Source organism: Pseudorasbora parva, chromosome 7, assembly GCF_024679245.1.
Source record: "Pseudorasbora parva isolate DD20220531a chromosome 7, ASM2467924v1, whole genome shotgun sequence".
NCBI classification, from domain to species: Eukaryota; Metazoa; Chordata; class Actinopteri; order Cypriniformes; family Gobionidae; genus Pseudorasbora; species Pseudorasbora parva.
Genome location: NC_090178.1, coordinates 40,009,355 through 40,024,988, shown reverse-complemented (window position 1 = coordinate 40,024,988; position 15,634 = coordinate 40,009,355). Strand labels below are relative to the sequence as shown.

At 38.6% G+C, this 15,634-nt stretch overlaps 1 protein-coding gene across 1 annotated transcript in view; it reads right to left on the bottom strand.

The window, feature by feature from the left end:
- Positions 1-15,634, bottom strand: part of cdkal1 (CDK5 regulatory subunit associated protein 1-like 1) — a 394,373-nt gene that overhangs the window by 109,072 nt on the left and 269,667 nt on the right. The window lies entirely within an intron of this gene.

Genomic DNA, 15,634 nt, shown 5'->3' with positions numbered 1-15,634 from the left:
CAAAAAAAAAAAAAAAAAAAAAAAAAAAAAAAAACTGTAAAAATAGGGTATAAATATGAAGGATTTTTTAATTACACATTGCATTAGTTTGTGTTTTAAGGGTCAATGGAAATTTTCCTAAAATTTCTGATTACCGGCAGAAAATTACCAGTACATTTTTATTTTTTATTTTTTTACAGGTAAGGTTTAAAACTTTTAAATCGACATATCAATTGGTAGAAAATGTGTATGCACAGAGACAGCAATGTGGCTATTTGACTTGCTATCACACAATTTTATTAATATATAGTTTGCACTCATTCATTAATTATATTATGTTGGAATTATTAAAATAGTATAGATCTATGTATTCACAGTCTATGTTATCTTACCTGGTAGGTATTCTGATTATCATTGTTGGTATTATCAGAATTGCTACTGGTGGTAATATATGGTTCTAAGGAATGCTGCGGGTTTTTTTTTTTCCTGTTTTGTTGTTTTTTTGGGGGGGGTTTCTTTTTAATGTTTTTTTTTTCTTTTATCATATGAATATATATTGAATTGTAATTGAATGTTGGATAATGTCAATAATAAAGGAAGCTTTTATTTTTTTTATTTTTTTTTTATGTTTAATTGTAACCGGGGTGGGTTTAAATACATTTTCTTCTACCCACTCCTTTTCGAGCAAAAGTTGGAATTGTGATGTCATAAGTATGATGAATTTAACTAGTTGTACTGACTTATCAAAATGCTTCTTTATTGCCTTTGTTGTGTCCTCCTTATATATTGCTCAAAATAAAATAGTTTCATTCATTCATTCATATATAGTACAATGTTTAAAACATTTAAATACACATCAAATAGAAGTAGAAAAAGTGCATTATGTGTTTTCATCAATAGCAGCCTACTTCGGACAAAGCTGATTTCTAAATGACATCGTGTGCTCATTTCATTCACAGAGCTTTCCTCCTTTGTGAATCATATCGTCTCTTAAGGTTTAAAACATTTGAATACACATATCAAACAGTAGAAAATGTTCATTATGCAGTATTTTATTGATAGTACTCTTGACAAAGCTCTTATTTTTAAGACATACATAGAGGCAGTGAGGCTACTTGTTTTATGCTGTGCTCAGTTTTCACTACACACAGATTAGTGCATAGTAATTTTAGAGGTTTAGAGGTTTATGCATAATTTTGTGCTGTGCCATGGCTCACCTGTTATCCAGCCAACACTAGGAGTGACTGTCTGTGACACTAATCATTTTTACAAATATTATTCAGCATAATTCGTTGCAGTGCAGCTTTCACTGCATCATTTTGCACTGCAATATGTTTTCCCTCAGTAATTGTTTGCCTTATTGCACTCATAGGTTTGACTGCTGTCTGTCACATGCGCTTTCTCGGCCACATACAGCAGACAAGCACGGAAACCTACAAAACACACATACACACATCTTGCTCAAGTCAACTAACATCGCACAATCTCATTAAAGACTTAATAATTAATCTTTCACTGGAAATCAGTCAGCCTCTTAATACATCTTACAATTAAGCTATTTTGCATTCAACACAGGCCCTCTCTTCAAAATATGACTTTCAATTTGATGTCAACAATTCTGAACATGTTTTTGGTGGCTAGATTACAAAAAAAGTTTATATTTATCAGTCTTGTAGTAAGGATGGCAATATAATGCACAATAAATGTATAACAACTAAATATAACACTCAAATAATCCAACAGCAAAAAACAACGGCCACTTAACTTTTGTATTCAAAACACTGACAAGCTGAACAGTTCTTTGTGAACTTCATTCCTAATATGAGATAAAATATTTATTTGGCAAAACAGAGCACCAGACAGAAAGTCAGATAATACTTTTCTCTAAATGGGTGTAATCAGAACTTTACAAATCCACATCCGGCTAAAGCTCACACTTGCACTCCTTCAGGTGAACCATGCCCACTTCATGCCTGCAATCCACAACTTGCAGTCTCAAACTCTCATGTGATATCCATTACATGAAGAAGAGAGAGAATTCCACCTCCAGTTACATGATCAATACATGATAAGACAATACATTATCCTCCGATACTGAGAACAATGATGTCTTTAACCTCTGGGGTTCTTCGGTCACTTTTGACCTAAGTGTGATTCCTAAATGAAGAACCCTGGAGGGTTAAACACTTAAGTGGCTTTGGGCCTAATAAAGCACTAAAAGACGTGTTGATTTCTCCAAGGGCGGTCACTGATCTGAAATCTGCACTTAAAGCCACCCTACACAATAAGCTGTCGAAAACAAACGTTCTCTTGCTCTAAAGGAATAAAAAAGACCAGGAAGGTCACGACATGTGTCACAACTTTTCTTGTATTCCTTTTGCATACTGCTGTTTACTCACCTGCGCTCATGACGTGTGACACGGGGGATCAAGTTTCATCTTTGTTCTGACATGCTAAAAGAAAGCCCTCAATAACAGCCTTTAGACTTCACTCTCTGTGTCCTGAGCAGATGTTTTTCATGTATTCTAGAGCAGGGCAGTAGAAAAACTCTACCTGAACTTCAAGGGTTTGTAGGGCAGTTAATGCAACATGAACTAACATGAATAATCAAGGTATAGTTAATAGTGTTGTCAAAATGACAGATTTCAGTACATAGTCAGTACTGAAATGTTAAAAATGTGACACTGAACACCGTTCAGCGGAATCATAAATGCCTCTGACTGGCCATCATGCTCATTATGCTCATTATACACACGGGACTTGTCGAGAATCATCGTAAACATAGTTGGTTATGTTTAAAGTGAATGTAAACATGATATTTGCCAGTCACCTACAGCGTTTTATAATATATCTTGTGTGAATATCTGAACATGTTATTTAGTAAAAGAAAGAACTGACCTTCTGTTTTAATCTAGCTTCATGTGTTATTTTTATTTTTATTTTTTATTTTTATTTTTTTTATCAACACAGTATGTTTCATTAAAAAAGAAACACTGAGCATAAACCTGAGAAAATCATGTTTTTGTAAAAGACTTATGTTACATCCAGTCCACAGTCCAGCTCGTCCTATGTCGACATTCCATTCAATAACATAGCCGATTTGATTAGCGGTACAGTGGAGCAAAAAAGTATTTAGTCAACCACCAATTGTGGAAGTTCTCCCACTTAAAAAGATGTGAGAGGCCTGTAATTTTTATCATAGGTACACTTCAACTATGAAAAAAGCAAAATCACATTGTCTGATTTTTAAAGAATTTATTTGCTAATTATGGTGGAAAATAAGTACTTGGCCACTTACAAAAAAGCAAGACTTCTAGCTCTCACAGACCTGTAACTTCTTTAAGAGGCTATTCTGTCCAACACTCGTTACCTGTATTAATGGCACCCGTTTTAACTCGTTATCAGTATAAAAAACACAAGTCCACAAACTCAACCTCAACCTCAGTCAAACTCCAAACTCTGTCCTTTGACAGCTCTTTGGTCTTGGCCATAGTGGTATGGCCAAGACCAAAGAGCTGTCAAAGGACACCAGAAACAAAGCTGTAGACCTGTACCAGGCGGGGAAGACCTGGCAGATTGAATCTGCAATATGTAAGCAGCTTGGTGTGAAGATACCAACTGTGGGAGCAGTTATTAGAAAATGGTACACATACAAGACCACTGATAATCTTCCTTGATCTGAGGCTCTACGCTGGATCTCAACCCATGGGGTAAAAATGATCAAAAGAATGGTAAGCAAAAATCCCAGAACCACACTGGGGACCTAGTGAATGACCTGCAGAGATCTGGGACCAAAGTAACAAAGGCTACCATCAGTAACACACTACACTGCCAGGGACTTAAATACTGCAGTGCCAGACGTGTCCCCCTGCTTAAGCCAGTACATGTCCGGGCCCATCTAAAGTTTGCTAGAGAGTATTTGGATGATCCATAAGAAGATTGGGAGAATGGCATATGGTCAGATGAAACCAAAATATAAATTTTTGGGAAAAATTCAACTTGTTGTGTTTGGAGGAGGTTTCACCTACTTTGAAGCATGAGGGTGGAAACAACATGCTTTGGGGCTGTTTTTCTGCAAAGGGACCAGGATGACTGATCGGTGCAAAGGAAAGAATGAATGGGGCCATGCATCGTGAGATTTTGAGTAAAAACCTCCTTCCATCAGCAAGGGCATTAAAGATGAAATGTGGCTGGGTCTTTTAGCATGACAATGATCCCAAACACACCGCCCGGTCAACAAAGGAGTGGCTTTGTAAGAAGCATTTCAAGGTCCTAGAGTGTCCTAGCCAGTATCCAGATCTCAACTCCATAGAAAACCTTTGGAGGGAGTTGAAAATCTGTGTTGCCCAATGACAGTACCAAAACATCACTGCTCTAGAGGTGATCTGGATGGAGGAATGGGCAAAACTACCAGCAACAGTGTGTAAAAACTTTGTGGTGACTTTCAGAAAATCTAATAATAATAATAATAATTTAGCAAATATATTTGCAAATAAATTCCTTAAAAATCAGACAATGTGATTTTCTGCATTTTTTTCTCATTCTGTCTCTCATACACTATATATATATATATATAAAAATAATAATAATCTGGGCCCAATTGACTGATCACATCTATATTTTTTAGTTAGCCAAACTGAATTTCTATGAATTAAATTGCATCAATTCACAGAATATCAATTTATCCAATTGAAACATTTAGATGTGATCAGTCACTAGAACATTTTAAATTGGGGCCAATTTTTTTTTTACAGTGTTCATACAATTTACAAACATCTTATTAAAGTGCACATAAAAGGATACATGGCACAATTATACACATTTACATAAGCAGTGTTTTTCTCTAAAGGGTAAGCCTGTTACACACACACACACACACACACACACACACACACACACACACACACACACAATGAGCAGGTACTGAGCCTTGACCCTGCTAATGAAATTAACTTGAGCCACTTAACTTGGTCAGATTCAGTGAAATCAGAAGAGGCAGTGATTATGACCCCAGATACACACACCTGTAAGCCCATATTAAATTCTTGCATGTTTTAATACTGCCGCTACTATCACCATTTTAAACTCAGTTGTACAGATAAGACTGCATCTATTGTTTTAAGTTCAGAGTTTACTGTAAATGCATATGTTCAAGTTGTATTGCACCTATATTTTTAGCGTATTTTGACCAGCTACTGTTCAGAGGACCTTTTTCAACAACACTGGTTGTAACTTGACACAGTCAACAATTCAAATGCTACCAGAGAATAATCAAAAGACAAGCTGATTTAGATTTTAATTAGAGGTGGGCATATATTTTCTTTTTAAATCTAGATTAATCTAGATAAATTTTGAAATTAATCTAGATTAATCTAGATTAAAATGGCTCACTTGAATTTTGTGGAAGGCTTTCAGAATGTGTGCTACCCTCTCACATACGGTACACTAGGGGTGTAAGGGTACAGATTGCTCACGGTTCGGTTTGTATCACGGTTTTAGGTTCACGGTTTTGGTACAGTCAGGGGCGTAACTATAGACAGTGCAGGCAGTGCAGTCGCACTGGGGCCCGTGCGGCAGGGGGGTCCGCAGCGCACACGGGATCATGCCCACATTGCAAACGTGCCCCTGGCGACAAAGTGACTCCACACAGAATATTGTGACACTCGCATTTCAAATGAAAAGTACTGGTTTTAGATTTCAACCGGCTGTCGCGCTCTACCGTCATGCTTAGGATATGATACTGACCACCTTTTTCAGCATGTGAGCGGAGCACAGTTGCGTGACGCTCCACTAGATATTCCGCTCTATGCCAGTGAGCTCCACAATTCACTATAAAATGTGAATTATTTGATTTAAATCTAGTGATTTCAAGCTTTCTTTAGACGTATGTTTCATGTTTATGTCATGTATTCACCGAGTTTCAGATTCTCGCAGATAGAAAGCGCACCTTTTTTATTTATTTTACTAAAGCACAAAGTTTTGTTGTTATGTGAGTGTACACAAATAAAAGTAGACAATTAATAGTTTATAATTATGTCTCACATTTATCTGTATGGCCAAAAATTACGGAGTATTGCGAGTTATAGGCTATCCCCCGTCATGACTCGTGATGGGGAAAAAACAGCCGGTGCGTTCTTCAGCCAGAGGGTTAAAGAAACCGTAGCCTATTTAGTTTCATATTTATGTTTAAATAATAGCCCATAATATAAATTATTATTATTATTATTATTATTAATTATTTTAGGGATGCATCAAATATTCGGCCGAAAATGGACCATGTGCATTCTGGGTGCATTCTTGGCCGATAGACTTTCATCACCGAAACAATACGTCCGAAATGTGATGACGCAAACAGAAACCGCAACCTGCGTGCTGGTCTAAAGATGTGGTTCATCTCACACCTGATGACGCATCTATGGGTTGTAACCATAGGGTTGTAACTTGAAAATAATACTTTGTTTATGTTTCTTTTGATGGATACACGCACGGGCTCCTCAGTGGTACACTAACAACAGAGATTATAAAAGAAAAATGTGGGCAAAACGGTCTCTCTTTATAAACTTTGTTCAATGCATGTGAGCGCTGCCTTAGGTTCGAATATGGACAGTCATTTTCACCATCATCACCCGCGTGTAGTGCCAGAAGACGGCGAATGAGAACATCTGTCCCTGTGCACTCATCTGAAAGCGCGCAGTCTCACATCGCGCGCATATAGATTTCTCTTACAAGTCTTGCGTTTGAACGGACAAACTCACAAAAAAAGTAGCCTATGTCAACATGTCCATCTTGATGAGTCTCTAGTAATATTGTTATCTACTTTTTTGGCCTTCAGAACATCTTAAAATGCACATATGTAGATCCTAGAAATCTAAATTTTCTCGGGGGAGCATGACCCGAACCCCCCAAATAACTCACATTTGGAATCTTAGTGATTATAAAGTGATCTTAGTGTCTTTTTTACGATTAAGGGATGTAGGCCCTACGGTGAATAAGCCATTAATATTTGATTTGTAAATAATAATAAACAACCGATATTGTACAAAATTCCCTGTCTCACGCATGCGCGAGTCAAACTTGTTCAGACTTGTCTGGTGCATGCGCAAAAAGGTTTCGTTTTCAGCAGCATCGAGAAGAGTTATACGGAGTTTTCTCCTGGCGTTGTTTATTCCTTTAAAGTCTGTTTTGCTTTGTGTGGTATTACTGTACGTTAATAACTCCGTAAGTAACAATATTTATTATCACTTTAAATGTGTTTCAGAGTGTGTCATCGCGTAATTCAGTTAATATTACCTCAGAACTAGTATAAGGTCAATATACATTCACTCAGTGTAATGCTCACCTATTTGAGGAATCATCCAGTTATTGTGCTATGAACAATGTTTATTCGTTTGTAAGAAATAGTTGATTATCATGTATGTTGACAAAAACATTTTCCAGTGTCTGCTTGACATATTAACAATTGTTAATAAAGAGCACGCAGCAGTGCTGAAGCAGCGCACACACTTTGTAATTCGACACCGCTTGTTAACAGCGGGAGCGGTAGCCCGCTCCATTTAATGTAGCTGCATTTAGCGGTTGTTACAATTAAGCTCTGGTTTACCGTTACCAATTTTATCAGTTCTTATTGTAAACTAATATATTAGTATATCTTCTGTCATGTCATGATTATGTATATTTATCATATTTATTCTGTTCTCTCACAGAAACCACACACACATTTATGTATACCCACGCAAACCTGTTTATTCCTTGCCATTGGATGGCCTAATAAACATTACTATTGTCAATGTTCACTCTGGAGTAGCTGCTGTTCTTTCTAACCGAGGAATTAGGCCAGTTGAGTTCCAACCATCCCACTGCGCACAAAATATCCCACAGATATCCTGATAAAGAAATGAAACCTAAACCTAAAGTGTTACATGCTAGGTTAGGGGGGGCCTAACTGCATAGCCTGCACTGGGGCCCATCATTAGTAAGTTACGCCACTGGGTACAGTTCTATATTTACTATGTTCAGGAAAAAAAAATTACTACTGTCAAATAAAAAATAAAGAAAATAAGAACAAATAACTTCAATACAACCAGCAACACAAATAAATATTATTGAGCAAAGATACTAATAAAAAAACAATGCTTTTCAAGTTTTTCAGGTAGCATTAGTATTTAGATACAGAAATTGAATAAAACAGACAGCAGTAAAGGCTACTGCCCCTTTAAGACCTAATGTCTTGACTGTATGAAGTTCACTTAAGGCATATTCAGACTATGTCTGATTGGATACTCATCAATATGGACATGTTGACATACTTTTTGTGTGAGTTTGTCCATTCAAGCACAAGACTTGAAAGATAACTCAATATTTGCACGCTCTGAGACGTTTGCGAGAGGATAATCTTATGTAACTTTTTATTCAGAGATAAATTTCTCTGAATAAAAAGTAATATAAGTTTATAATCTCTCAGCGCATGAGAGTTCTTACTCGCGTCTTCTGGCTCTACATGTGGGTGATGACAGCGAAATGACATATTCGAACATACGCCAGCACTCGCATGCATTGAACAGTTTACAAAGAGAGGCCGCTTTGCCAATGTTTTCTTTTATTATCGCTGTTGTAATGTATCACTGAGAAGCCAGCACGTGTATCCATCGACAAAAACATACATAAAGCATTAATTTTAAGTTACAACCCATATTAAATATGCATCATCAGATGTGAGATGAACCGCGGTGCAAGTGCATGCTGGCACCTTTTACACGGCACCCCTGTCCACGTCAGACGGCACCCCGGTCGGGAAACGCCAGTATAGACCCAGCTCCCAACTCAACTTTGAGAATAGATTAATGGCATTCTCTTTTTTTTATCGCACAATAAGAGTCTCACGTTAATGCAGCACGTTAACGCATATAACGGCCCACCACTAATTTTAATACATCAGTCCAATACTAGAGCCCTCTAAAATCATTATCATTATGGCTGTCCCTGACCACCAGGCCAGCTCGTCCCAACTTGCATTTCTGTTCTAAAATGATTGATAAAAGATAACTATTAACTGGTGCATTCAATGTGAGGCTTTATTACTGTCAGCGGACAGGGTTCTTTAACTACTTCCTGTTTTTGTCAGGCCTACATGTGCTGAACTTGCTGGGACATGGCCGGAGCAGCTCATGTTTGTAGATGTCTAGTACACTCTCACATATAAGCACAGAATGATCTGCCATTTCTTTTTTATCTGAGCTTTTGATGTCTCATAGACAGACAGACAAATAGAGCATGGAAAGGTTTGGTAAAACTTCTAGAAATATTGCACACTGAGTGAGAGCGAGTGAGTGACAGTGCAGTCAGCAGGTATAACCTGCTCACTAGATTACTTTGAAGCCACTGCGCAGCTTTGAGACAGACAACACACATCAAGTTATTCCAGTTACAACTGATGGATTACACAACAAGTTCAACACATGGGAGCAATTAACGTGTGGGAATGTAGAAGAGACCAGAACCTCTGAGCAAGATCAAGATGAGGTATGTGATTTCAGTGCCTCTAGTGTCACCAGAGGGAACTGTAAAAATGATGACGGTTTCCTGAACACTCCCCATCTGTAATTGGCCCCCCACACACAAAGTCATGTCCTTAACACCATTGTTTGAGTCAATGTTGCTGTGTTGGGGAAGCTTAAACCTAGGGGTCATAGTTTGGCTTCTTTTTTAATAAAACCATAGAGACAGCTGAGGTTGTAAATGCAGTCACTCTTCGACATAACTAAGAAGTGAATATATTCATTATAAAACAATCTCAATGTAATTATTTTGTGTTCTAGTAGATGTTTATAAGTGTTTGCTGCGGGATCTATAACAGTGAGTCCTGCTCTCTTATTTGTCCTGTCTGTTATCTGTGATGTCCTGTTCTTGTGATGTCATTAGTGATCGATGTCAACATGATGCCCTATTCCAGCATATTACTGCTCCAGAAAGGGAATACTGACCGACAACATTGTCCAGGTATGACTGACCTTCTTAGCACAAACACATGTTTTAAAGTGTTTCTCTTTTCAGAAAAACCTGACTAGATATTGTCAAGCCATCTATTCACATTAAGGCTTGGAAACAGTAGTTCAACAGAATAAATTCTCATGTTTCATCCCTCAGGGGGAAGCAAACACCCATCCTACACATGGCACACCTAAAACCGGTTCCACAGATTCCAGCTCTGGCTCAGGCAGCAAGCACAGGTTTGTGCCATAAGAGCAGATGTGAGACAGAAAACAGAGTTTAAGGGGGTTAATGCAAGTGCGTGACAGTGAATGCTATCAGGGTGACGAGTCATTTATTATACAATAGTGTAGACATATGTGTGCGCTTTGAGTCAGCACGTTTGACAAAACATAATGACTCATACCAAACAGATTTGCGAGACAGACAGTGACCTAGTTGTCAAGAGACTCTAATCCAGGCGGAATCAGAGCGGAGGAGGCGGGAAGGCGTGTGGCGGGAACCGGCGCGGAAAAAAACAATGAGTTTCAGGACACAAACAGCATGACTCAAGGTGACAAGTGAGCCAAGTGTGTGCCAGGAGTGGGAAATCCCGCCAGTCAGACGTGAGAGCGCCAAAACTTCCCCTCCTGCCTCAATGGACTCTGATCCCTCAACTCCTCTCCGGTGTCCTCTGTACATGTGAAACATTAACCTATTCTTAGTCTCAAACTACACATTCACCCCCTGCATTGGAAAAAGTAGCAGGAGTTATGTCTCTGAGTAAAAACATGCAAATCATAAAATGTAGTCATCAAGTTATCAAAAAGGAGAAGAAAAACACTTTACATATCTTTGTTTGCTGATGTTCAGTCAAACATTTCTGTCCACCTCCACACAATAACATTAAATAATACATAGGTGCATCACAGCACATATGATAACTGCTTTTGTTTCTGTCTAGTTCAGTCCACACAGCAGAAAGCTTGTTTTCTCCATCAGGAACTTGGCAGAAGCAGAAGGTATGGCATTGTGTTAAAAAGGCATCAGAAGTAAAAGACTCAATGATTTGGTGGTGACTGTGGTAATGAAAGATTATGACTGATGGAGACTAAATGTGTTACATGATCAAGCAGCTAATCGGCTTAAACAGCAACAGGCAATGCTGCGTTTAACCCAAGGACAGGAACGCTGGAGATCATACAATATTGAGAAACATAATGACTAACTACAAATACATTATCGCCCATGAGGCTATCTGTCTAGAGAATACAACAGACAACAGAAGAAAGAGTCTGTAAACATCAGTCATGACTCTCTCCATCACTCTATTTACACACTCAAACATGCTTCAACACCTCTCAATGCAATTTAAATGCAAGACAAGCGTTTAGCTACCGGACTAAAAGAGCAGGGGATTGTGTACACTGGATTCACACGTGCTGATGATCTGAATCACGAATCACCAGCAGCATCTGATTCAGAGAACTAATCATTTCTATGACTTACTGGCTTATGAATTACTGATACAGAATGCTTAAAGGAGTACTTCATCACTGGGAATGAATCTGTATTTAAACTGGGTTATTAATGTAGTAGAAATGTGAATTTTTATTTTTTTTATTTGGTGCTTTCTAGACTGGGAAAAGACAGAAAATGTATTTTTGTCTCATGGGGATGAAAGACAACAATTCCCAGAATGCTTCACTACTCTACGAGGCCACTCCCAAAGACACTAGATTACTGGATCACTTTCACTTTCCCACCGTGACTGCCATAAAATCAGTTAAGTTAGAGAATAGATACTACTATTAAAAACTGAACGTGTCTGTCATATAATAAATAATATAATGTGTGTGTAATAAAATGTGTGATTTAGCTGCTGAGGGAGTGTCATAGCCAAAAACGCTGCAGGAGTCAGATTACATTGACAGTCATGGATGACAGTCATGGATGGAGCTGAGGTAAACGTGTTCCCGGCATAGATTTACAGTGCATGTTCAGTCTGGCACGTTTTTAGTTCATGCCTTTGGAAGCTAAACAATCATTCTAATATACTCCAGGGTTTCTATTGATGCAAAGCCATATGGTAATCGCTGAAGTAATCCTTTAAGTGAGTGGTATTTTTAAAGGGGTAATGAATTGAGGAATCAATGTTTCCTTGAGCTTTCGATATATAAAAGGTCATTGTAATATAAGATTATCCTATACGTTTCAGAGCTGAAAACTTCCTTTTTAGTCAAAAAAAAGCTTTTATAGACACCAGGCCCAGAAAACGATTGTGCGCTTCATCCTTATGTCATCGTGTGAGGAAACACCGCCTATAAAGCACGTGTTATTTATTAACCCCGCTGACTGACTCATAGCTGTTCGGATCTTAAGTGCTGGATTTGCAGACACAGTGTTGTGCCTTCTATATTACATCCAACAGGAATGGTGCAACACACTTATGCGAGTAAAAAGTCTTTTGTATATGTAGGCCTAAAAGTGGTCCCAGGGCTGTGTGCTTTCTAGACGGGCTACCAAAACGTACTCCCGTGGGCAGAAATTCTTTCTTGATCTGGTTGCACACACGTGTGTGTGTGTGTGTGTGTGTGTGTGTGTGTGTGTGTGTGTGTGTGTTTATATTGACCGATTGTCCGGGCCATCTAGTACAGAAATAATATTTCAATTTGTTTGTTTGATAAAGACGTTTACGAGCCTTGTGGTCAAGATAATCATTGCAGTTGAGGCTTTAATAATCTCTCCCTCATGTGAACTGACAGGGGCATAGATATGACAGCGGAGCTGAAGCTCATTAAATATGCAATTATTCTCCAATCCTAGCTGTGGGCGTTTACTTCCAAGTCTCCAGTGCAGCACGCCCATCAAAACCCAACATCTTTATATGGCCCACTATTACGCTGCTTCTGAAAAAGTACAGAATATCCTGATCAAAACACAGGTCAAGATGCAAAAAACAAGCGATCATATGCAAGTAGATCCATACGTTAAAACGTAATCATTAACATTAAACCACATACAAATCAAATCTAATGTTACTGAATGACGAAAACGTGAATTTCTCAACTTCTTGTTCAAAATGTTGCTTTTTTTGTGAAACTTACCATATTCAAGTGTGATAAAAAAGGGAATGCATGAAGCTAGAATAAATACATAAAAAGTTTTGGCTTAGATATTCATACAACAAAATATTCTAGGAGCCATTTCACTATTGTGAAAATGATCAAAAAAGCTGGTGCTGGCTAGCAACTTAAAGGAAAAAAAAAAAAAACACCTAGCAGGGAAAGAGTTAATGACTTCTCCATGATATTACTGGAGAAGCAGACTCATCTTGAGCTCGTTCCACACCGGGTGAGTCCACTTATTGCACATTATCGCTGCATTCATCAAACGCTAGTGTCATTAGCCCTGTTCTCCAAAATGGAGTTTGAATCACTTTAATTTAACATGAGAGAAGGTGATTGTAATAGCTCTGGCTTTTAGGAGTCCTACTAACTGAGGCTCAAACACCTCTCAGACAGACTGACAGGATGCCAGAGCTGATGACTTCAGATTGTGAAAATTGTATTATAATGACTATTTAAAAGTTCAGAGGAAGCAATAAAGGGGGTTTGTTGGCAACCTGGGTGCAAAACGAGAAGTTTGCAAGAGAAGTCTTAAGCAGGAAGCAGTGCCATCCATATGATGATGCCCCTCATCTCATGTCCTGCAAACAGGTTGGCATAGTAAAGCAAATGAATCTTTAGCAGGCTGAACATAGGATTGAATCAGTTACATTTTCTCATCTGTCCTTTTCTTACCCCGTAACCAAACTCCCTCTGTGTCAATGTGGGAACATTTGCCTCTATGCCCCCAAATCCACTACGGCTGTCAGATGAGACTTCAGGGGTCGCACACACACAGCTCTCCCCAGTCTCTGACATTAAAGGCTGTAGATTTTCAGTGTTACTTGTCTAAAGTTCTGTTTTGAGCATACATTACATTTTGAGTCATTTGAAAGTCATCTTTGCCACTTGGAGTTCGATCTCCATGCTGCTAGTAAAGTGATCTCTGTGTGTCTGAGGAATAAGGGTCAGTTGGCGTCTGTGTAAAAGATATGGCCCGTCACCGGGCCTCTTATGTGGCTGCCTACAGATGATTGGCCCTGACAGCTCAAGGCTCTTAAAAAATAATTAAATTTTAAATTTGGGCATGAATGAACCAGAACACACATTCAGCTTTATCCAGTGTCCTCTAGGAGGGAAACATCAAGCTACAGCACTACTGTAGTTTTGACCCTAATGCTACTAATGTTTAAATGCACCGTGTATGGCACAATGTTAACATTACAACTACTGGAATTCTATTACTATTAGAATGGCCATAGTGGTTTATTCTGACCGTTCATACTAGACTGCACAATGTATTCGTCACATTTACATTTGAAGCTTCTTTGAGGTTTTAGACTAATGGGTCCTGCACACTGTGCGATTTTTCAAAATCCTTTGCGAATGTCCCTTGTCAGACTGTACGAACATGATCGCCATGTCACACTGTAAGATCTCAGTTGACATTAATGTCAGACTGCACGATAGTGAAGGCGCGCTAAAAACGGACGCGCGCAAGAAAACTCACCCGGAGTTCATATCATCAATGAATGACGCGTTCAGTGACAGTGAGCTGCATTACACGCGGGACTGAAATGCTGGCTACAAAGAAATCTCTAGCACTCGTTTTGGTCATAGTTTGTCTTGAAAAACGGAGATATTTGACGGTCGTCGTAGGAGAAGTCACACTGCAGGATTCTGTGCCAAATCTTCTGACACTGCCAGAATTTCGTCTGAGGTAAAATTTGATCGCAGCGCTCATTAATCGGTGGCCGGTGAACATGTCAAACTAACGACCAAAGACGTCAGATTTTAGCCTAGGATCAGAGGAATCTTTTAGGATTTGCTAAATTTGTCCCAGACGGCCAAATCGTGGCCAAAATCGCACAGTGTGCACCCGGCTTAAGGCTTTATAAGCCTGTTGTCATATTTTATGACGGCATCACCATAAAGAGTGTCAAAATCCTCAATTTGAATAAAATCGAACAACATTGATTAATTGAAGCATTAACGCAAAACAAACGAGTTGGTTATCATAAATTTAACTATTAATGAGGACATTTGCCAAGTACAGCTAAACAAGTACTGTAACAAGTACAAGTACACACACACTCTTACAAACAATCAACCAGGACAGGGATAATCCCACCCAGCAGTCGCTATGATGATGTATATCCTTCTTTATACAGAGGTGTACATGTCTGTTCATTACTTTTTCATATCTCATCAAAAGGATGAGGGGTGTTTTCTTGCTCACAGCTACACACATCGACATCTGACTGACCTCTATCATTTCCTTCATACGTACCCATATTGCAGTGTTTCAGACTCATTGATTTGCTCTCCAACAAATGCACTTGAGCACAATAATCATAAACGGTAGTTAAGAGCTTATCAAACTCATAAAAAATGGCATTTGCCAAATGTCAAGATTTAATCCATACTATTGAGTGTGGTGCTCACTTCCTTACACCATTACCCAGCATTCCACACATGGATGACAAACATAAACGTCCGAGTAAAAGGGCATTAAAAGAATAAAAAGCAATTATCTGTCTGGTTATCAATACACATATGATCAGAAGCACCAGTCAAGTGTC